Raw genomic sequence first — 24,223 nt, forward strand, 5'->3', positions numbered from 1 at the left:
TTTGTTTTTAAAAAGAAAAATCTGCCCATATTTAAGTACGTAATTTCAATTATATTTTCTTACTAATTGCATATTTCTGAATATACTTTATCCTGAAATGTGCATTTTTACAGGTTTTTTAAAATAAACGTTAAGACAAAAACACTGCTGGAGAAGAGTAAACTAAGTTCTGCCCCGCCATTGGTCCTTGGGGTTGCAGCTCAGGTCAGATTTTATTAGAATCTGCAAAGAGCGTGTTCCTCAAACATGGTCTGTGTGTGTCCATGTATGTAAAATGAAAGAAGCTTCCCATTGTGCAGCATTAAAACCCCCACACACACAACCTTTAGACCACGTTTTACTGCCTCAGAAAGCTCTGTGGTACTTGTCTCAGGTTAGGACTGTCCCATACACATTTTCCCTAAAGAACAATTTTAAAAAGGCCAAAGCAAAGAAAAAGAAAGAGCAAGCTTAGCTTTCTTCACATCTTTGTTTTTATTATCTTTGCTTTCTGCCTGGCCTGAGGATTTCCTGATCGTGATTACCTCAGCACCACCACCCCTCTCCCGCCCAAGTCTGAAAAACTATTTTTAGCCTGTCTGAAATTTAGTTTGCATTGTATTTCGAAGCAGCAGCTCTTTTGAAGGAGCAGTTCTTTTATTATGTGCTTGTTTCCAGGAGATTTATTTTTTTTAAGGAAAGAAGTCAGAACTCTTGCAGCTTCTTCATTATTTGCAGCCGTGTCGTTCCATATTCTTTGTAGTCATTCTTCTGGGTTTTCTCCTTCCCCATCCCTTCTGCACAGAGTTTCTGTAGCAGGTGACTCCCTTGTTCTGTGGGATTTTAGTTCAAAGGTCTGTCTTCTAGGAAATGTTCCTTTTCTGCTGTCCAACCTAAGAAGAAGCCTCTCAAAACATTTAGAGCTCAGTTGGAAGAGGCATGTTCTCAGTCTCCTGTTGTGGCTTTCATGCTGCAAAATTAGGTGCATAAAGGGAAACAGGTACATGTTGCATCAGGAACATCATACTGTGCAAAAAGGAGAGGGATTTGCTATAAATTAGCATATGTGAGGAAATAGTATTGTTCTAACTGGCAAAGAAAATATAAAAGTTTAAGTTACATTATTATTTAATTGAATATCTTCTTCCAATAGACCAAGGGTTGCACATGTACTTAGTCAATGCATACTTAGGTTGCAATGTGTGCTTAGATGCAGCATGTGTGGTACACATGACATTTAATCTAGTTTGATAACATGCCCATGGGTCCAACAAGATTGGCTAAATGGCCTAGGGAAAGCCGTCTTACATCATCATCATCATATATTATTTATACCCCGCCCACTTGGGTTTCCAACAAAAGATGAAAAATACATTAAAACATTACTCATTAAAAACTTCCCTAAACAGAGCTGCCTTCAGATGTCTTCTAAACATCAGATAGTTGTTTATTTATTTGACATCTGATGGGAGGGGGTTCCACAGGGTGGGTGCCACAGCCAAGAAGGCCCTCTGCCTGGTTTCCTGTAACTTCGCTTCTTACAGTGAAGGAACCACCAGAAGGCCCTTGGAGCTGGACCTCAGTGTCTGGGCTGAATGTTGGGGGGCTCATGGGACAGCTTTTTCTGAATGCAAGGGCTCATGGGACAGCTTTTTCTCATGAACCCATTGCATGGACAATATACTGGGCAAACATTGCCCAGTATTTTGCTGCAGTCTATGGGCCGCAGTGCCACGGGGCAAAGGCATCGCGTGCTTGCTGGGTTACGAAACGAGGCTTCTTCTCTCTGTGCTCCTCCCAGCGGTCATTCCTCCTCTGGTCACTCAGTAGAGGTGCCATTGTTTGAAATATTGAAGGAAGTAAAGGTGAACCATTTTTCAAAGGTTACCACTCATTGTTGGAATTACAGATTGACTTCATAGCTTTCCTTGACATTTCTTCTCACAGGAACGCAGCAGAACTACTGCTGCTCAAAACTTTTCTCCCCCTCCCTTTGGCAATTGGAGCTGGTGGGGGCAGATCAAAGTGACCAGCAAGGATGTTGGTGGTAGGGATGGAGAAAGAGTATAGAAATTGAGAGAGCTTTCAGTTGGGTAGTTTTCACATGGTCAGTGTAATGTAGGGAGTGTTATTAGTATGTAAGCTTTTCAAAGAGGGAGCCCATGTTGCCGTGAGGAAGCCTGGGAGAAGGCATTTTTAAAAAACCATGGATTAAAATGACTACAGTGGTACCTCGGGTTAAGTACTTAATTCGTTCCGGAGGTCCGTACTTAACCTGAAACTGTTCTTAACCTGAAGCACCACTTTAGCTAATGGGGCCTCCTGCTGCTGCCGCACTGCCGGAGCACGATTTCTGTTCTCATCCTGAAGCAAAGTTCTTAACCTGAAGCACTATTTCAGGGTTAGCGGAGTCTGTCACCTGAAGCATATGTAACCCGAGGTACCACTGTACTTGGCCAACTTGAACATTTGATATGGCAATTACAACATACACACACACACTCCACTGAAAACAACATAGCCCTCTCCAGAACCAAAATAGCCTAAAAACCAATCACAAAAGGCCCAACTCACTATTTCATCAATTAAAATGACTGTCAGTGAACAATCATCTAAAATTTCTATTTTATGCTCAAACCCCTTTTCTATTTGTAGATGTGCAATATGATTCTAGCACTGCATTTTTAATGCTTCATGAAATCAGTTTTCAAATGTTTATATAGCTCTGTTTCTATCTCTATCTCTATCCACACGCATACATACTGCACATACTGGGCCAAGTCAGTCATTGGCCTCTTCAAGTTTCATAGAAATCAGTGGAACTTGCTCATGCATAGCTAAGCACAAGAATGTAGCCCTGGTTGCATTTCTAATGAAGAACAAGGAGCCCCATCCTCCCCAAACAGCTGTGTTGTTATGTTGAAGAGGCAATGTGTACTCATGTGTTGCCAAACAATGGTGCCATCTGAACTGATGTGGCCTTTTGGATCCTAAGATTTGTTGGCATTGCAAAGCTCTATGGGATGGTGCAGCAATTTTCTAAATTTTCCATCATCAAAGAACCCTTTCCCACATTGACTTCTCCATTTCTCAAGGCCGTTAGACTTAGTGTCCCATGTGTTGCAAGGAAATATTATTTATTTAACCCCTTCCATCCATCCTTAAGAGACGCGGGTGGCATTGTGGGTTAAACCACAGAGCCTAGGGCTTGCCGATCAGAAGGTTGGTGGTTCAAATCCCCGCGACGGGGTGAGCTCCCGTTGCTCGGTCCCTGCTCCTGCCAACCTAGCAGTTCGAAAGCACGTCAAAGTGCAAGTAGATAAATAGGTACCGCTCCGGTGGGAAGGTAAATGGCGTTTCCGTGCGCTGCTCTGGTTCGCCAGAAGCGGCTCAGTCATGCTGGCCACATGACCCAGAAGCTGTACACTGGCTCCCTCGGCCAATAAAGCGAGATGAGCGCTGCAACCCCAGAGTCAGCCACAACTGGACCTAATGGTCAGGGGTCCCTTTACCTTTATCCTTCCTAAGATTTATTATGTCATGCTTCATCAAAACTATAAGGGTGACATACAACAAGCTATTAAGAGGGTCAAAAGCACCCTTAAAATGATCGAAGTGTCTCCCTTGCCAGGTTAGTATGAAAGGAAGAGAACAGCACCCTTAAGTTGAAGCAGAACACAGCATTTAGAATTCACTGCAAAAAAATTCAGGACAAGTTGATGGACACCTTTTTGAATAACAAATTCACACTCCATGCCCAAGGAAAAACTTTGCTGGAAAGAAAATGCACTTGGTGCCAGGAGAGGCAGACACTGAAAATCAGTCCAGCTTTTATTTAGGAAAGCCGATGTTCCCCTCAGAACCCTAGGGATACAATACGAAACACCCAGTAATGGATATTGTAGAACTGGGGAGAGGTTCAGAAAAGGACAACCATAATTATTATAGGGCTGGAGCACCTCCCATATAGGGAAAGGTTACAACATTTGGGGTGTTTTACTTTAGAGAGAGAAAAATTAGTCAAATGAGAAGTGATAAAGGTGTAAAGGATTATGTAGAATGTGGAGAACGTGAACTGTTCTTGTCCTCTCTCATTTAGGATCATCAAATGATTGAATGTTAGAATATTAGGACAGACGAGGGAAAGTGCAACTATGGAATTTGCTTCCATAAAATGTAATGATAGCAACCAATCTGGATGACTTCCAAAGAAATACATGATGGCTATGTTCTAGCTCCACCACTGGAAGCAATAAACCTCTGTATAACAATTTATGGGGTTTACAACCAGAGAATTGTGGCACTCATGTCATGTTTGTGGGCTTCCCATTGGCTTCTGTTTAGCCACTGTGAGAACAGGATGCTGGATTCAATAGGCATGTCTCAGGATGCTGTCAGCGGCTCATGGCTGGTTGCACAGGAAAGTATAAGGCAAGGAAAATTTTCTTACCATCCTTTTTTATTTCACTCTTTGCAGAGAGAGGCTATAGAACCCAGCCTCTTAGATAATGGCATTGTTCTGAGTGAATCTCCACCCCTGTCTCTCCCACTTCCTCCTTCGTCATTCTCATTGTCTCTTCTACAGGTGCTGCTAGGTGCCCTCTGTCTTTGAGCTCTTTGCTCTCATACTTTTAAGGTTCACCGGGTTCTGGGAGATGGAGGATCTGGAATGCTTTCTAATGACAACGTGTCAGCCAGCTGCTCTGGCTCTCCCATGATCTCCCAACTTTCCCCCTCATCTGCCTCTGAGCTGTGACCTCCATCAAATCACTGTTGTCAATCTATCCTGTCTTCCTTGACCTCTTCCCTGGAAGGGTCAGGATAGGGAGGTGGTCTCCACCATTCCTCCTCTGCCCATGTCCCAGAAACTCCAGCGGGTGCAGAATGCTGCAGCGAGGCTCCTCACAGGGTCTCTGCCATGGGAGCATATTCACCCAGTGCTTTTCCAGCTGCACTGGCTCCCGGTGGAGTACAGAGTCAGATTTAAGGTGCTGGTTTTGACCTTTAAAGCCCTTCACGGCCTAGGACCCTCGTACCTATGGGACCACCTCTCCCAGTATGCCCCATGGAGGACCTTAAGGTCCATAAATAGCAACACCCTAGAGGTCCCGGGCCCTAAGGAAGTTAGATTAGCCTCAACCAGAGCCAGGGCTTTTTTCAACACTGGCTCCGACCTGGTGGAACACTCTGTCTCATGAGACCAGGGCCCTGCAGGATCTGATTTCTTTCCACAGGGACTGTAAGACAGAGTTGTTCTGCCTGGCCTTTGGCTTGGAGTCAATTTGATTCCCTCCACCTCTTTTCTTCTTTCCTTTCTCCTCCTGTGATGAGGCTGCATTTTAATGTTTCAATGTTTTAATGTTGTATTTTAATCTTGTTTTTAAGTTGTATTCATTCAATTTGTTTTTATTATTGCTTGTTAGCTGCCCTGAGCCCGGCCTTGGCTGGGGGGGTATACATAAAATTTATTATTATTATTATTATTATTATTATTATTATTATTATTATTATTATTATTTGACCTGATCCAGCAGGTCAAGGAACACGAGGGAGGTGCAGAGGAACACACACACACACACACACACACACACACACACACGGAAGTTTAGGTGCAAGTAGCTGTGCTAAATATCAGAGTGCTAGAATGTAAGACAATTTCTTCCAGGTTGCAACATGTGTTTGGTGCAACTTATTTTAGCTTTGACTGCTCAGTGTCAGCATTTGCTCTCTCGAAACTGCTTTCAGATGGGTTGCTTAAATGCTTCCAGAAATCTGTAAAGTGAAAGGGTACGTTTTCGAAGAACATCATTGCAGGTGTTGTAGTTTCCTTACATTTCTTTTTTCACTCCAACTTTCTATCGATCTGGCAGCAGAAGAAACAATTCGGCTCTGTGGCAGAAAGAAGCACAGATAATATTCTCAATATTTCTTCATGTGTTACAATTTGGAGTGCCAATATTTTTCATAAAGGAAAATATGTTGGACCACAGTTTTCCTTTGCTATAAAATTGAAGTAGGTAAGAATCTGGGGGTACTCATGATGTTACTGGCAAAGCATTTTTAGCTGGCCTGCCTTGCCTTTTTTGGAGGGAAGATTGTATCTGATTGGCTTATTTCAGTCCCAGCTCCTGCCAACCTAGCAGTTCAAAAGCACATCAAAGTAGATAAATAGGTACTGCTCCGGCAGGAAGGTAAACAGCATTTCCGTGCGCTGCTCTGGTTTGCCAGAAGCGGTTTAGTCATGCTGGCCACATGACCCGGAAGCTGTCTGTGGACAAACGCCTGCTCCCTTGGCCTATAGAGCAAGATGAGCACACAACCCCGGAGTTGTCCACGACTGGACCCAACGGTCAGGGGTCCCTTTACCTTTTTACTCCTTAATAAAATTATTATTCTTAATAATATTAATATTAATAATAATAACAATAATAATAATAATAATAATAATAATAATAATAATAATACCCCACCTGTCTGACTGGGTTGCCCCAGCCACTCTGGGCAGCTTCCAAAATATATAAAGACATAATAAAATATTAAACATTAAAAAAAAAAAACTTCCCTATGCAGAACTGCCTTCAGATGTCTTCTAAGGTTGTGTAACTGCTTATCTCCTTGGCTCTGGGGTCACATAACTCCATAACCTCCAACATTTCTCTGATGAAAATAGGGATGTCCTGAGAAAAGAGGGACATTCCAGTATCAAATCAGAAACCAGGATGGCTCTTGTAAAACCAGGACTGTCCTTGGAAAATAGGGACACTTGGAGGGTCTGTGTTTGTGAGCATCCTGCCTTTCATGCTTCACCTTTCATGCTGCACTTCAGCTGGGCTTTCTAGTAAGTATGGGAAAGTGAGGAGGCTGCCTACTCTGTGCCTGACAGCTGTTCATCTGTGTGTGCTTTTAAAGTGAAGCCTTTTTTACTTTAAAGAAATCAGTGCTAAACGGTGTTTTGTAAAAGAAAAGGAAGGAAGGAAGGAAGGAAGGAAGGAAGGAAGGAAGGAAGGGAAAGGAAAGGAAAGGGGGAAAAAAGAACTACAAAGGAAATTCTCTTAAAAACAAAAACAGCGAGCACACTGCTATTAGGCACTCGGTTGCTAGTCTCCCCGACTTTCTGTGTTTTAATGAAGTCGAATGGTAGAGAGGTCCCTCCTTCTATGGGGGCTTTTACAGATCAGAAGGTTGCAGAGTGCTGGATAAACATTAAACGGATAGAAGAAAACACCCCACATCGAAAAATGATCAAGAAATAACATGCCTGCAGAAAGACTCAGGAAAAAAATGGAAGCCTCTTTTGCAGGGAAACTAAACTTTTGAGAAATTGGATGAGAGATTTTGGCAAGTGTCAGAAACAGCAGGATGCACAACAGCTGAGGCTGGTCTGCCCCACCTGTTTCTGGGTGGTAGCAGCAGCAGGGCTGGTGCCAGACCACCTGAGCACCAGAGCACTTTCACTGCAAGCATAATTGCAGGCCCCCCTAAGCTTGCTTCTCATCTGCCTGCTCATTTGCCGGCCCACCTGGGAGGTCTGCAGGTTGGAGAGGAGGAAGGTAATGAATGGATCTCTCAGGCTGATGATGGAGGATTATGTAGATCATCTAGGTATACTATGTGTGGGTATCTGTGTGGGTGAGAGAAAGAGATTTCTTTATCTATCTGAGCATGAGAATGAGATATTTGGCATATGTATATGTATATGATGATGATGATGATGATGATGATGAATACCCGACCCATCTGGCTAGGTTCCCCCAGCCACTCTGGGTGGCTTCCAACAAAAGATAAAAAACACATTAAAACATCAGTCATTACAAACTTCCCTTAACAGATGTCTTCTAAACATCAGATAGTTGTTTATTTCTTTGACATATGATGGGAGGGCGTTCCACAGGGTGGGTGCCACTACTGAGAAGGCCCTCTGCCTGGTTCCCTGTAATCTTACTTCTCGCAGTGAGTGAACTGCCAGAAGGCCCTCGGCACTGGACCTCAGTGTCCGGGTTGGACGATGGGGGTGGAGACTCTCCTTCAGTATGGGGGAGCAGAGTATGCAGTCTCTGACCTTAAAAGTTAGATGAGTCATCTGTTCTGCAGGTAGCTTATCATCTGCTGCCTGAGTGGCCCACATGCAGTCTGTAGGATCTGATGTCGTATGCTGATAGTCTTCCATGCCAGCAAAAAGAGGCAACATCCTCAAAGAAGAGCCATCGCCCAGTGCTAGGGCATCTGTTTGCATGCAGAAGCAGAGGCGTAGCATGCAGGGCCAGGGAGGCCATGGCCCAGGGCACAAAATTCTGTGGGGGCAGGACCAGGAACCCCTATGCAGGCACTGGCTTCCATGGGGATCTCCACCCCACCCTGGCAGAGGTGGCAGAGCAGTTCAGAGCCCCGGTGAGCAGCATGGGTGGAAGGAGGTGGGCAAGGGGTGGCCCCAACGTGGCTCAGTCCAGCACACCTCTCTGCAGAAGTCGGAGGGATTTGACTGCCAAGAACCACGTCAGTCAGCTGGGCTCCCCCCGTGCAGGCAGGCAGGTGATGCAGCATGGCCCCGGTTGATTTTGAGGGGTGCTACGGTGCCATAGCGTGCTCTCCCTAAAATGAGAGCACGTGTTGTGGTGGGGGCTGCCAGGCCAGCCCTCTGTTGCCAGGCAGGCTAATGGTTATTGCCTGGCGCAACAATTGACTGACCGGGTTGTTGGGGCAAATTGCATGTAGCAAATTAGGTGGGTGGGACCATAGGCTTTAAATATTGGGGCACACTGCTTCTGCTTTCTCTTTCTCAGAGTGCATCGGATCACCCGCCCGCCCGCCCTGTGTTCCTTGCTATGCCTGTCATGGGGTCATCTGCCATTGGGGCAGGGACCTAGTAGGAATTTTGTCCATTTGGCGGACTGGCTGGTGCCATTTGGTTTTTGCCTACTACTTAGCAATTTGTCACAACTTGTAAGGTTGCAGTTAGGCATTGGTTATAAAAATTGGTGGTGGAGGGGTCAGGATAGGCTGTGCTTGCTCGTCCAATGGTGCTGGAAGGGAATTCCATTAAAGGAATCCTGGGGCTTGCCACGATTTCGTCCAATCCCTGAAATGGAACCAGGGCCGGCAAGCCTTGGGGAGCTGGTTGGGTGAGCGGTGAGGGACTGTCGCTCAGCTCAACTGATCCCCAACATTGTTTTCCCTTCACTGGCTTCCGATGGAGTTTGGCGGGGGGACAGATAGTCATAACCAATGCCTAAGCAACCACTCACAGATTTTGTATTTTAATAAAGTTGTGGCCAAAATGGTGCCAAAAACCCTTAAAATAAAATTACATGTGATTTGTGAATTATTTTGAGGGGTGGCTTGGGGACCTCCACATGCAACGCCCAACCTGGGCACTGGCAACCAACACAACATCGCTGTGCAGGAGATTCTGCCATTGCTAGGTACCCTTTCCTGTAATCCTGGACAGCTGCTGTAAGTCAGTGTAGACAGTACAGAGTTAGATGATCCAAATGATCTGACTCAATATAAGGGAGCTTCCTTTGTTCCTAATCAGTAAGCAAATAGTAAGCAAATAGCTTTAGCTCAGGCCTGCCCCTCCTTGCTTCTCGAACCTCCTTCTGGTTCTGCCCAAGTACAAGAATGTTGTATTAGGCAAACCCTGACACAGATAATATATGTGTACATATAAATAATCTCACATCGCCATCAGTATCTGATGTGTGGTAACTTAATTTCCCCTTTGTTGGCAAGTTGATAGTTGGCAAGTTGTTGCCATACCAAGCAGTTTTGTGTGTCTGATGTGGTGTGCAGACACTTGGCTGTTCTTCGACTAAAGCCTTATCCCATCTTGAGGATCTCTCTTAAATATAGTAAACAAATTGCAGGCTCTAAGCATTTCTCAATGCAGTCGCCACAAATCAAAGCCTATTATTAGCTATGGTTGGTATGTTTTAAAACCAAGAGTTGTTCCTTGTATTGTTCTCCGTGTCTAATCATGCAGGAAGATGCTTTCATAAGCAGTTCTATTGCCATGAGACAACAGCCATTTTTCATAGCTCATCTGCCCTAAAACATATCTTTCCCAAATGAACCCTTTTAAAATAGTGTCAAGAGGGGGTTAATAAAACAAGAACCACCAATGCCAAATTGGCTTTTTTGAAGCACCAGGAAGGGAATTACTGGTACATAGACCTGAGATGGGGCTAGATGGGAGAGTGTGCTTCTTATCCACATCACTTCAATTTCCACATTAATCTCATGATGATGAAGGTGATTATTTTAAAAGCTCTTTACATACAAAGCTGTTTAAAAATGTATTTTCTCTTAAACCGCTAACCATATTTTTAAAATCTCAAGATATGCATTTCTAACCACAGTTCTTTTGAGTGCAGAATTGTGCCACAGCATTCAGAGAAGTGCAAACTCCAAAGGATATACTATTATGTAAATACTATTCTGATTTATATAGATCCTTTTTGGGGCCACAAGCAGCATCGTGGCAGCTTATTGGTCCAGGAGTTGAGTCTTCCGGGATAGTTCATATCAGAATTTGCAAACAGCACTTTCTTCCAGCATCCATAGCAGAGATAACTGGCTATACTGACATTGCTGAATGCAGTAAAGGAGAGGTCAATAGCCCAGAGCCTCTCAGAGTATTCGGTTGAGAAGGTTGGCGGTCAGAGTCTTTGACAATGTGCTATTAGTTACTACCAGTGATGGAAGCAATTGCTTCCTGGGGTCCCCATACACACTGCCAATATTCTAAGTTCAATGAGGTATATGTGAAAAGATGTCTAGAACTCCATTACATTTTGTTAGTGCATGCTCCTGCTCATAAACCACTCAGGACTAGGCTACCTCAGAGAACACATCATCCCATGTAGATCTGCTTGATCACTGAGATTAGCATTAACATTAGCCCACATATATCCTCCTTGTGGGGACAAGATGAAAGACATTATTTGTTGTGGTCATCACCCAATAGGACCACCTCCCCTCAGAATTTTGACAAGCACTGGCAATACGATGCTTCTGGTGCTTATTTATTATTATTACTATGATGATGATGATGATGATGATGATGATTATTATTATTTCAATGCCCTCCCATCATATGTCAAGGAAATAAACAACTATCTGACTTTTAGAAGACATCTGAAGGCAGCCCTGTTTAGGGAACTTTTTAATGTTTGAGATTTTATCACTTATTACTATTATTAATATTCTGTTGGGAGCTGCCCAGAGTGGCTGGGGAAACCCAGTCAGATGGGCAGGGTATAAATAATAAATAAATCATCATCACCATCATCATCATCATCACCTGCATTTTGCTCAATTTCTTCTGCTGATCCTATCTCGAATTCTGCCCACAATTTCGTTTGTTTGCAGTGCTTTACTGAATAGTCCAAAAAGGGCTCCATTCTTCTACAATCAGTTCATTGTATAAATTACGTTTCATGTAGTATGCTGTGGTTTTTTGTTTTTTGTTTTGTTTTTGTTTTTGTTTTTTTGGCATTTTAATGCCTTTCCCTTAATTCATAGACCATCATATTTTAAATCCATAAGTGGTGTACGAACAATTAGACATAAATGTTGCTCCCTTTCCCCAATGGCTCTCCTGGAATTGTAAATCAGGGTTGCCAACTGATCTCGTGGGATGCAAGAACCTTGCCTTGTTCTAACTTGCTCTGACTCTAAAAGCAGTGTGAGGTAAACAGATGTGTGGGTGCTTTTCACAACCTGGTTAATAAAAGCTCACTTGATAATATCACCATATCACTAAGTGGTAAAAGGTGGGAAGAAAGTTTACAGAATCTAAGTTGTTTGCCGAGAAGTAAACTTGTCATGTTTTACTCTCTTAAAATGGTGTCATAAGCAGCACACAGAGAGAGACACATACACAAAATGCCTGTTTTAAAGTTGTTCTGAAACTGGTGCAGTTGGAAGGTGGCTGTTACTTTTCATCAGTAATAAATGGTGTCACAGGAAATGCCCAGTGATATATGAGATTGATTGTGTGAAAACTGTATATAGGGTCACTAGATTGCTTCTCTGTTGTTCTGGTGTTGTGATTTAAACGGCAGTTTGACATACAGAAATCAGACGGGGAAATAATGTTGTTGTTTTTGTTGTTGTTGTTTTAATTTCCAATCTTTGTGCTCAGAAAAAATTGATCTGGTAAACACCTCTGTGTTAAAGGCACAGGGGGAAGGTTCTTTTTTAAAAATAATAATAATAATATTTATTAAAGTTTTAAATGTTACAGAAAGAAAAAGACATAATTCCAAGTTAACAACACATCACAGTAAAAAAGGAAAAGGAAAAAAAAGGAAAAAACACACACAGAAAAACAGAAAAATAGAAACAATTAAAAAAAATATACAACGAACCTTCCCATAACTTATCTTTCATTTACTTGTTTCCTTGACCTCCTCACACCTCCCTTTTTTGTATTCTAGTTCGGTTAGCTATTTCAGCAAATCCTTTCCATCTTTCCCAATTTTTATCCTGTAATTTATCTTAATATAATGTAACTTTACCTTTCCTCCTTTCATCCATTAACAATCTATATTTACTTAATCCTTTATAATATTTCTGCTAAAGCCACATAACTTCATTCCAGCCTCCTTCTAACATTCCTGAATTTTACAATGTTTCTGTAAATAAACTTTAAATTTCTTCCAATCTTCTTCCACCGACTCTTCTGCCTGGTCTCGGATTCTGCCAGTCATTTCTGCCAGTTCCATGAAGTCCATCACCTTCATCTGCCATTCTTCCTGGGTGGGTAGATCTTGTGTCTTCCAGTACTTTGCAATAAGTATTCTTGCTGCTGTTGTAGCATACATAAAGAAAGTTCTATCCTTCTTTGGCACCAATTGGCCGACCATGGCCAGGAGAAAGGCCTCTGGTTTCTTCAGAAAAGTATATTTAAATACCTTTATCATTTCATTGTAGATCATTTCCCAGAAAGTCTTAATCCTTGGGCATGTCCACAAAAGGTGAAAGAATGTACCTTCAGTCTCTTTACATTTCCAGCATTTATTATCAGGCAAAAGGTAAATTTTTGCAAGCTTGACTGGTGTTATGTACCACCTGTAAATCATTTTCATTATATTCTCTCTTAAGGCATTACATGCCGTAAATTTCATACCTGTGGTCCATAACTGTTCCCAGTCAGCCATCATAATATTATGTCCAACATCTTGTGCCCATTTAATCATAGCTGATTTCACCGTTTCAATAGCAAGTTATACATTCTTGACAAGTTCTTACTTTTGGGATCTAACAGCTCTATTTCCAATTTTGATTTTTCCACCTGGAAGCCAATTTTTTTGTCCAGATTGTATGCCTCCATTATTTGATAATAATGGAGCCAATCTCACACTCTATTTTTTAGTTTTTCAAAACTCTGTAGTTTTAATCTATCTCCCTCTTGTTCCAGAATTTCCCAGGCACAGGGGGAAGTTTCAACAAAAGGAGCTGATGGCAACTATGAAGAGAACCCAGTTCAAAACAAGCCTCCTGTTTCTACTAATTGTTGTTAAAAAGGTAAAGGTAAAGGACCCCTGACACTTAAGTCCAGTCGCAGACTCTGGAGTTGCTGCGCTCATTTTACTTTACAGGCTGAGGGAGCTGGTGTTTGTCCGCCGACAGTTTTTCCGGGTCATGTGGCCAGCATGACTAAGTCGCTTCTGGCGCAACAGAACACTGAAACTAGAACAGTGCATGGAAATGCCGTTTACCTTCCCACTGGAGCGGTACCTATTTATGTACTTCCACTTTTTGGTGTGCTTTCGAACTGCTTTGTTAACAGGAACTGGGACCGAGCAACGGGAGCTCACCCCGTCACAGGGATTCAAACCGCTGACCTTCTGATCAGCAAGCCCAAGAGGCTCAGTGGTTTAGACAACAGTGCCACCCGCGTCCCTACTAACTGTTGTTAATAGGCGCCACATTGTTGGGGTTTAAGAAGTTACACTTCATTCTGCCCTTGCAAGTTTCAAGTGGATTTGAAAAACAAACAGGCCCAAAAATCTTCTGTATCTTAGGTTCCCCATACAGGAAGTAATCCTGCACTCCTTCTCCTCTAGCCTTTTCAACTAGCTAGGTCTCCTATAGCAGTAAGCAACTGGTGATGCCATGACCCATTTTCTTTTGGTCAGTTGGCAACATTCCAATCACCCTAGCTATATAAGAACTGCTTGGCTCCATATCATTCTCCACACATTATAAAATCTTTTGAATCTTTCCACCATGTGCTGAAGCTGAGAATGTGAGACAATGTTTTCTCAGGAGTTATTCTGCTGTGGAGTGTCTCTTCAGAAAATAAAACATGGACAATTTAATAGTGTTATCCGCCCTGGTGAAATGGAATTCCATTCCATTTATGAACCACTTCTCATCAAATACAGTGGTACCTCGGGTTAAGTACTTAATTCTATCTGGAGGTCCGTACTTAACCTGAAACTGTTCTTAATCTGAAGCACCACTTTAGCTAATGGGCCCTCTGGCTGCTGCCGCACCACCGGAGCATGATTTCTGTTCTCATCCTGAAGCAAAGTTCTTAACCTGAAGCACTATTTCTGGGTTAGCAGAGTCTGTAACCTGAAGCATATTGTAACCTGAAGCATATGTAATCTGAGGTACCACTGTATCTCAAAGAGATTTAAAAGTTAAAACAACAATATAAAATATATAATGCCATTTCATATAGAACAAACATTTAAAACCATTTCAGATAGGAACCACCACTCCCACACACAATTCCTTACTTTCTTAATAAAAATAAGTATCCTGTCACAAAGGCTAAAAAAAGAAAACTGCACTCAGAGGCCAACTGAGGCCGCATCTCATTTAAAGCACTCTTGTACCACTTTACAGTCATCATTTTCCCCAAAGATTCCTGGGAACTGTAGCTTGTTATGGTTCCTAAGAGTTGTTAGGAGACCTCAATTTCCCCCACAGAGCTACAGTTCTCAGTGTAGTTTAATCACCATACCCTCTTCACAGGAAACTCTGGGAACTGTAGTTCTGTGAGGGGAACAGGAGTGCTTTAAATGTATGATGCAGCTGTGGCCTAAGAGCCAAAACCATGGCTCAGACATTTTAGCCTCTATTGGGAGCATCTTTTAGTGCTGCTCATCTGCATAATAGCACAGCTTCTGTCTCAAATGGGAGCCATGTAACTCAGTCCTGACTGAGTGTCTCAGGAGCCGAATTGACACCATATGTGCATAAACAGCTTCCCTGCTTCCCACTGGGGCCAGGAGCAAGCAGCAAGAAAAAGAAGTTCATAGCACTGGCAAGGAACTGGTCTGCAGCGCTTGTCAGGAACGCACCAACTTGTGTTGCAGTCGCTGGAAGCGATTCTCCAAGCTGTTCCCCAACTGTTAGTATTATAGACATGAGAAGCATTGATGGCACCAAAGAGTTGTTGCATGAGCTATTTGTACCCAACACTAGTGGCTGTGAGCAGTTTTGTTATAAATTGGTCAGTAAATTCCTTTCCCCTCCTCCTTTATTTCAGCAGTGTTTTCAGCGTCTGTTGAAATCAGCAGGAGAGCAAAACAATGGAATAAAATGTGAGCGATTGTGCAATTTACAATGGTTTAATCATGGTAGCACGATATGAATCAGTATGCCTCAAGCGTGAGGGTTAAAAATCAATACAAAGTAATTTCTAGGGTATAGTGGAAAACATCTATAATAATTGAAGAGATGTTAAATAGGGCAACACATTTCGAATGCAGTGCCCCAAACAAAAAGAAAGCCCTCTTTGCATAAATTTTGACACACTTGTTAATAAGCAACCACTTATTTTTATTTTTTTGCAGTAAGCAATTATGTTAAGGCTTTGAACTTGCCTGTTGTTGCTACACCAAAACAATTATTTTTATTCTGGTATGCAATACGATTAAATTCATGTTGGATTTCCTTCAGAAGTCTTCAATATATTCTTATTGGAAATGGTGGTGTAGTCATTCCATGGGTCTTCATTCTCTGTTTTGTCCTGTTCTTCCTCTTATTCCATTTTAGCTTAACCCTGTTTGATACTGCTATTCATTCCCATATTAAGAAATGTGTTTTCTGCAGCATCAGTTGGTTTAGTTCAGAAGGCATGAAGCCTAGGGACAATGCAATGTGTATGTGGAAGTGATTTAGAAGAACCTAGATTATGTTTGGCACAGCATAGGAAATCTTCAGTTGATTCCCAAACTTCACGATGGATATGCATGGAATGGGATATGGGGCTCATGCAAAAAAAAAACAAAAAAAAACAAAAAAACAAAAACAAACCAAAACAAAACCAGAGTAGAGCCTGAATCTGCTTAAATTGACTAATGGGACTTCTGTCTCTGTCCCTGGTTATGTCACAATCCCCCATTGCTTGCATTGCATTCATGTTACCAGGATTCAAGAGCACATATGTTCAGTTCAGTTGTGGGGGTATCGCCTCTGCATTTGATTCCAAGTATCTTAACAACAGGTCCTGAAAATGCAAAATTTGTCTTCTTACTAAGGTTTCCCTCCATGTAAAGCATATTGAACTGATATCTTGAGATCTGGGGGGTTTTTTTTATTTAAAAAGTGCTGCATGCTTGGATGAGTCTCTTACTCTGCTTTACCTACCTTGTCCTGAAATGATGACTGGCAGACGAGGGAAGAAAATAATCCCTTTCCTCATTCTCTACCTTATCACTCACTTTTAATGATAGGGAATTGTCAATGTGATGTCAGCTGTCTAGATACTGCATTGCAGATGTGAATATTTTAAGTCGAGAACTCCTTAGTTCTGCGAGCCGTATGCAAAGAAGGAACGTAAGACCATTAGAAGCTGAAAAAGCAATGGGTACATGGTTCATTATGACTTACACTGAACACTTTCCTCACTCCTATTTAAATGGGACTGGTGTGAATTGGATTTTGGGAAAACCTAAACTATTGACTTGAGAGGAAAATGCATGGTGATTGACAGCATTTGACCTGCTCGAAGTTTCCATACCGGGCTTGGGGTTCACCACCCAGGAAAGGGCATGGAAACTAAGTACAAGGGCACTCAATGGAAATGAGAATGTCAAAGGTCAACATTGACTTTTGAACAAATGCCATCTCAGGATTGGCAAATAAATACTGACAGGAAGGTTGCAGGCCTGTGTCACTCATTGCCCCAGGAGTAGCAGTGCTGGTCAGGAAGATGGATTTCCCGCAATCTGGATGAGGCAGAGAGGAAGGACCAGGCTGGACACATGTCTTCCTGCTCCTCAAGTGTCACTCAGTAATGGGCAGATTGGCCCACTTCCATTCCATATCAACTTTGCTTGCAAACAGCAAGAAACTGCCAAAGAGGAATGTGTAAATTTCTGTATGAAATAAACCTTCTAAACCTCTACAGAATAGGATATTGGGGAATTGATAAAACAGAGTTGTATTTCTACGTGGGTGCAACTCTTAAGCTGCATTATAGGATTAGGGCTAATTTATTCATTATTCATTTGGAAGCCTAAATTTTGACTGAAATTGGGTGTTTATATGTGGAACTGTATACACAGCAGCAATTAGAAAAGTAATACATAACATTTTTTGAAGCTCTTTCTTTTCAGACTGCTCTGTCTTTTCACTAATTGAATGTCAGAATACCCCTATGGGGATAGCTAAGTAAATACTATTATGATTTACATAGATCCTTTTCGGTGGCCTCAAGCAGCATTGTGGCAGCATGCGGGGAACTAGAATATTAACATGGGGACTACAAAGCCACTATGTTTGTTCTCGTGATGCCTGGAGTTCTCTAAACGAGGCAACCTATCTCCCCATACACTGAGCTCCTCTGGCTGGACGAATTGGGGCAACATACATCTTCCTAATTATTTTTGAATCAGATCAACGTGGAATGTATCTAAGGCTTGGGGATCCAGGAATCACAAAAAACAGAAAGGGGTAGCATTCTGTAGGCTGAGGTAAGTCATTTGGAGAATATAGAAGTAGGCATTGGGATGAAAACACATTTAGAAAAACCACCCTTGATTTTCAAAACTGCAAGTTGGCACCAAGTGTGTAGTCCACAGCTACTCACAACTCTTCAGGAGCAAAATAACATATATTCTGCTATCTCCTTCTAAGTTCTTTTCCTCCTGTCCCAGCTAAAAGAAACTTTTGTAAGAGTTGCACAGCCATTAATGTTCAACACCCAATTTCCCACCTTGATTTATTTGTACGACTAGTATAATAAATCCACTTTCAGAACCATCTATTCTGAATTTCATAGATACTATCTAGTTGTTAGGTTGGTTTTCCCCACCCCAATTCAGAGAAAGTGCATCAAATTTCTATGTAAGGATTGGGGGGTTGCTTCAGACCTTCTTCCAGATTTCTCCCCCCGCCCCCACCCCCCAGCCATGAATATTTTGCTAACAGAGACTTTCTGGACAATGTGAGAAGCATTGGTTAGATAATTCTTGTGAGTGGTGATGGTCTAGACTAGCTTTTCTCAATCTTGAGTCCGCAGGTGTTGTTGGACTACAACTCCCACCATCCCTTGCTAGCAGGACCAATGGTCAGTAACACTGGGAGTTCTGGTCCAACAACATCTGGGGACCCAAGGTTGAAAAAGGCTGGTCTAGACATTGCATCTCATATGGTGTTTCTTTTTGGTGGGGAGGGAGCGGATACATCAAAATGCAGTATTTCATAAGAAACAACTGGGTAGATATGGATTGTTCACTCACCATTTCCCAAGCCAGTGATGGAAGTGCAGTGAATGCAGAACAAATGAGAGTGTTGTTTTCAGAGACATCATCCTTGCTCAGCTGAGATGGAAATCCACTTGAAGAAACAGCTATGTGGTTTTGTAACAGCACTGGGAGTATTTATTATATACATACCAGTTAAAGAAGCATCTATCAAAGACTGACAAATGCTTGTAAACACTGGGTTGAGGCTTAAATTTTTCCTTTTATTGCTTCCACTATTGCAGTACTTAGTGTGTGGTTTAATGGGTCACCTAGTGTTTTGAGAAGTCTTGGGATGAGACCATAGTATATATTTCCCCTGGGCATCCTTTGGGCATCTGAGCTGGGAGACATTCCCCCTTTCCTTATGAACTTGCTTATTTGAGCTTTTTGTTTGATTTTAAAGGAAAGATTTGCCAGATGTCAGTCTATGTTCCCATAACTAAAGTCTGTGGTCAAAGTATATGGTGGACTTTGCTCTTGTCAGATAAGGTCAAGTTCAAACAAACATAGAAAAGGCCAAAGGCCAAGTTTTCAAAATACCTGCATCTGTTCCCAGCCATTTATTAATGGCTACTCTTAACATCCTGAATAGTACACTGTAAAATTTTGTTTATTAGTTAATTGCATTTCTATCTCATCCTTCATCCCAAAGGAACCCAGGGCAACAGATACCAAAGTGGCAAAAAAAAGCAATTAAATTTGCATTTATTGGATTCTGCTTATGAATTGCTTCCCATATATCATCTCAAAGTGAATTTACAGGGGGGAAACATCAGTAATTAAAATAATTACAAACAATTCCATATGTAAAAAGACTTTACAATCCAATGCAGATTGGGATAAAAGGCTTGATGAAAATGGGAGGTCTTCAAAATTAAAACAAAAAACATGTTTAGAACAAAAACATCTAAACGCATTGGCATGAAAATGCTAAAGTATGCATGACATGGGACAAATAATAATAATAAAACGAAAACAAAAGACAGCCCTTCAGGGAAAGTGGATTGTGAATTGAAAAATAGATGTATATGCAGCACAGAAATGGATTTGGTAGGCATACCATGCTAAAAGCATAGCAATCTCTGCCATTTTCAAAAAGAGTATAAAGCATGACGTCTTTCCTATGAAAGGCATGACTTCACTGCAATTCACAATTTTCTAACTATGCCAGTAAAGGCCATGTTTACCCTTCGAAGCTACAAACTACACCAAAAAGTGGAGTGGATTATAACACAGTTGTCATTCCACCATGGCACTGGAACCATCTCTGGGGACCTGGGGACCCACAATTTTTCTGTTGTGTGGGGCCCAAGTTGGTGATGCTGCACCATGTTTTGATACACTACAGTCCCACAGGTTCAGACCTGGTTTGTGGGAATCATGGGAGAAGAACAAGCCAGATGGGAAGTTATGATGAGATTGGAGATGGGCAGAACTGACATGGGGGTTCTCGCATGATCTGTGCCTCCCATTCTTCCAGCCAGACCTAAATCTGTACTGGTACTGAATGCATACCTGCTGCCACACATACAGTTCCCTCTGCTACTCCATCACATTGTTCTGTTGTTATGTCATGGTGCTCCACATTTCCCTTTCCTTGCTCTTGCTGTCAGTTATGTGGACAGGGTAATGACAAACGGAACATAGGAAGCTGCCTTGTCACAAGCCATACCATCTGTGCATCTTGCTCAGTATTGTTGGCAATGACTGGCAGAAGGTGCTAGAGGACCTTCTGCATAGAGATTGTTATGTATTCAGTGGTCTGTGTTTGCGTGGCTATTCCCGCCCCCCCCACAGGTTGAATAAATAAAGACTCCGGACACAAGAATTCAGGTTAATGGGCAAAAATGGCCACAACTTTATTGATTACAGGTAAGAGGGGTATTGGCTTTAGGCATTGGCCCCTAAGAGACTATCCGGTCTAACCGGGAAGGGTTAAGCACCAACAGGGGGAGCCACCCGAGATGCATATCCCTGGGCGCTCCCCAAGGGGTTACCGCTCGGGGGCGCGCTTTAGGCCCTAGCCTCCGTAGGTTTCGGACGAGGCGACGCCCCTCGGAGTCCTTTAACGAACTACCCTTCAAGCCTTGGGGGAGGTGATGGCAATCCTCCCCCCCCAACCTCATTTGCATGACAATACCCCGGCCAATGCCTAACCGCCAAAACCAAGGAGTTGTGACGTTTTGCTACGAGGTAGGCGAAAAAACCAAGTGGCTTAAAATTTCAGCCAATTAGCCAAATGGAAAAACTCCTACCAGGCCCCTTGCGGCGACCAGCCGAAGCCCATAGCAAAGTCAAGGGCAAACCTAAAGGGCGGGTGGGTGGGAAACTGCAGCTGCTGAAGCGGAGAAAAGGGGCGAGCCAGGGTCGCCCCGACCTTAAGTGGCCTTAGATCGGCCCGCCCCCAACGCCAGCCGATTGGCTGATGCTGCGGAGAATGCTAATTAAGGGAATTCCCTGTTTCCCGCGAGGCTGGCGTCAGCCCCGCGGGAGTGTGGGTGGGGACGTGAGCCCGCAACCCCTCCCCCTCCTGAGGGTCAGTTCGGTAGTGGCATTGCCTGAGCTTGAGTCTGGACTAAGGATTCTGAGCCCCTGTGTTCTGATTTGATACATGATATCCAATCACAGAACATTTCAGGATTTGGGCCTCTGCCTCTGGCCCTTAAACTCTGAGTTGTGTGTCTATACCCCGCAACCACCCCCTCGTAGAAGGATAAAACACACCAGGACACAGATATTAGGTTAATGTTAATTGGGCAAATTTAGGCCACAACCTTATTGATTACAGAATGTGAGCGGTAATTGGCTTAGGCATTGAATGGATCCGACCATATCTGACTCCTGCCCATTGTGCAGGGAGTCCGGTAAGGGTAAAGCACCAGTATGGGGAGCCCCATCGATGCAGACCAACTCGAGCTCCCCCAGGTATTCCCGACGGGGTCATGTCATGGCCCTAGCCCCACCCCGGGCTTCGGACAAGATCCACACACCCGGATTCCTTTAATGGAATACTCTTAAGCTTGGAGGGGCAGGTGATGGCCACAGCTCCCCACCCCCATCAAAAGGTCAAACAATGCCTAACCGCAAAACCTTACAAAGTTCAGACGATTGCTACGAGGAAGGCAAAACCCAAATGGTCCATGCCAACTCTGCCAAGTGAAAAAATTCCTACCAGGCCTGTTAATGGTGATCAACCGAGGTCCATAGCAAGGCCAATGAAAACCTGCAAAAGAGAGAGGGAGGGAGGGAGATTGAAGAAGCGAGCCAAGAGGAAGCCCTCCGGCTCACGCCTCCACTTAAATAGTCCCGGCCACGCCCCCACCAGCCAGCTGATTGGGTGGCTGAGTGCTGACATGGCCAGGATCCCCAGGGCAACATGGGACTTTGTACCCCACCCCTGGGGAGGAGTGGGTGGCCACGCGGTCCACGGCAACTCCTCTCCACTATGAAGTGGAGCAGATTTATGATTCACAGCTTGGAAGTTTAGACAGCCAATCATGTTGGGAGTGGGAGTGGCCAGACTTTCAGAAATGTATTTAAGCAGTTGCTTTGCCCCTGTTGTCCAGTTCTGTTAGTTCAAGAAGGGTTCTTGCTGTTATCACTGTGTCTTGCCTTGTGGGAACCCACCTACACTTCAGGGATGTTCTGCAATCACCGCGATATCACAATGCAGGTGTGGATGATGTTACAAAAGCAGAGAAGGGACGTAGACAACTGTCTGCTGTTGTCAACAGAGCATGTGAACTTAAGTGCCTTAAGCAGTTCTTGAAATACATGAAGCACTGAAGATAAGATTGCTGGTCTATTTCAAGCCCAGTGAACTGTTTTAAATTTCACACAGGATGAGGCAAATCTAAACCAGGTTTTACAGATGATTACTGCACACACATAAACCTTAGCATGGATTTTCCCAAGGCTTCCCTTGAAGCGGGGTCTGGCCACAATAAAATGCAGATAAAACATGATACACCTTTTCAGTGTTTCATAGTGAAGAAGCCTTTTGTCTTCTGTTGCAAAGCCTCTTTTGTAAAGAGCACTTTAAAATTGGTGAAGCTTTGTCATTAAACAGAGTGTCTTTTATTTATCCCATTGGAACCTTCCATTCCTTTAAGAGTAACATGCATATAATTTCCACAGAAACCTTGTGGAGTAGGTTAAACTGAGAGATAATGATTTGCACACTGGTACCCAGTTGCTAAGGGATGCGGGTGGTGCTGTGGGTTAAACCACAGAGCCTAGGACTTGCCGATCAGAAAGTTGGCAGTTCGAATCCCCACAACGGGGTAAGCTCCCGTTGCTCGGTCCCTGCTCCTGCCAACCTAGGAGTTCGAAGGCACGTCAAAGTGCAAGTAGATAAATAGGTGGGAAGGTAAATGGCATTTCTGTGCACTGCTCTGGTTCCCCATAAGCAGCTTAGTCATGCTGGCCACATGACCCAGAAGCTGTACGCTGGCTCCCTCAGCCAATAAAGCGAGGAGAGCACCGCAACCCCAGAGTCGGTCACGACTAGACCTAATGGTCAGGGGCCCCTTTACCTTTACCTTACCCAGTTACTAAATCTGGATTTGAGCCACATCATGGTTTAAAACTCGGATTTGAGCCATGGTCCAGCATTTTGATTATTCTGATTATCATATTGAGACAATATGAAAGATATTGGGTACCTCCAAAATCATCAACCGACCTTCTCTCATATACTGTGTGCTACGAAGTGCATAAAATAATATGTGCTCCAAATTTCCTTTTTTTTTTTTATAATAATTTTTATTAATTTTCCACACATAAAACAAAGAACAATGCAACACAATATAACCTCATACTCATCGGTTCATAACCTTTTTTTGTTTGACTTCCCCATACCTCCCCATCCCTGCATCCTTGTTTAATAATTCTTTAGCAACCCTTAAGTCCAATGTCTTAATTCCTTTTCGTAAATATTTCTTAAATTTTTTTTTATTTACTGCTGCAATTCTTTACTTCTTACCCCCTGACATCTTAACATTCCTCAATTTTACAATTATTTTTAAGATATATTTTGAAATTCTTCCAGTCCTCTTCCACTGTCTCTTTCCCCTGGTCCCGGATTCTGCCCGTCATCTCAGCCAGTCCCATAAAGTCAATCACCTTTGTTTGCCATTCTTCCAGAGTAGGTAGTTCTTGCGTCTTCCAATACTTTGCCAGTAGAATTCTTGCTGCTGTAGTGGCATACATAAAGAATGTCCTATCCTTCCTTAACACCACTTGGCCCACCATACCCAAGAGGAAAGCCTCTGGTTTCTTAGGAAAAGTCCATTTAAGGACCTTCTTAATTTCATTATAGATCATTTCCCAGAAAGCTTTAACCTTTGGGCAGGTCCACCAAAGGTGGTAGAAAGTGCCTTCAGTCTCATTACATTTCCAACACTTATTATTAGGCAGATGATAAATTTTTACTAGCTTGACTGGGGTCATGTACCACCGGTAGATCATTTTCATAATATTTTCTTTTAAAGCATTACATGCAGTAAATTTAATACCGGTGGTCCATAACTGTT

At 42.9% G+C, this 24,223-nt stretch overlaps 1 long non-coding RNA gene across 1 annotated transcript; it reads right to left on the bottom strand.

Annotated features, from left to right (window-relative positions):
- Positions 1-450: 450 nt before the first annotated feature.
- On the bottom strand, positions 451-7,604 carry LOC307214435. The gene is made up of 3 exons (XR_013838085.1): positions 7,499-7,604; positions 5,771-5,868; positions 451-949 (listed from the first exon to the last, which is right to left on the bottom strand). It is a non-coding gene; the product is annotated as an uncharacterized lncRNA (long non-coding RNA).
- Positions 7,605-24,223: the final 16,619 nt, after the last annotated feature.

This window comes from Podarcis cretensis, assembly GCF_951804945.1.
Source record: "Podarcis cretensis genome assembly, chromosome: 4".
NCBI classification, from domain to species: Eukaryota; Metazoa; Chordata; class Lepidosauria; order Squamata; family Lacertidae; genus Podarcis; species Podarcis cretensis.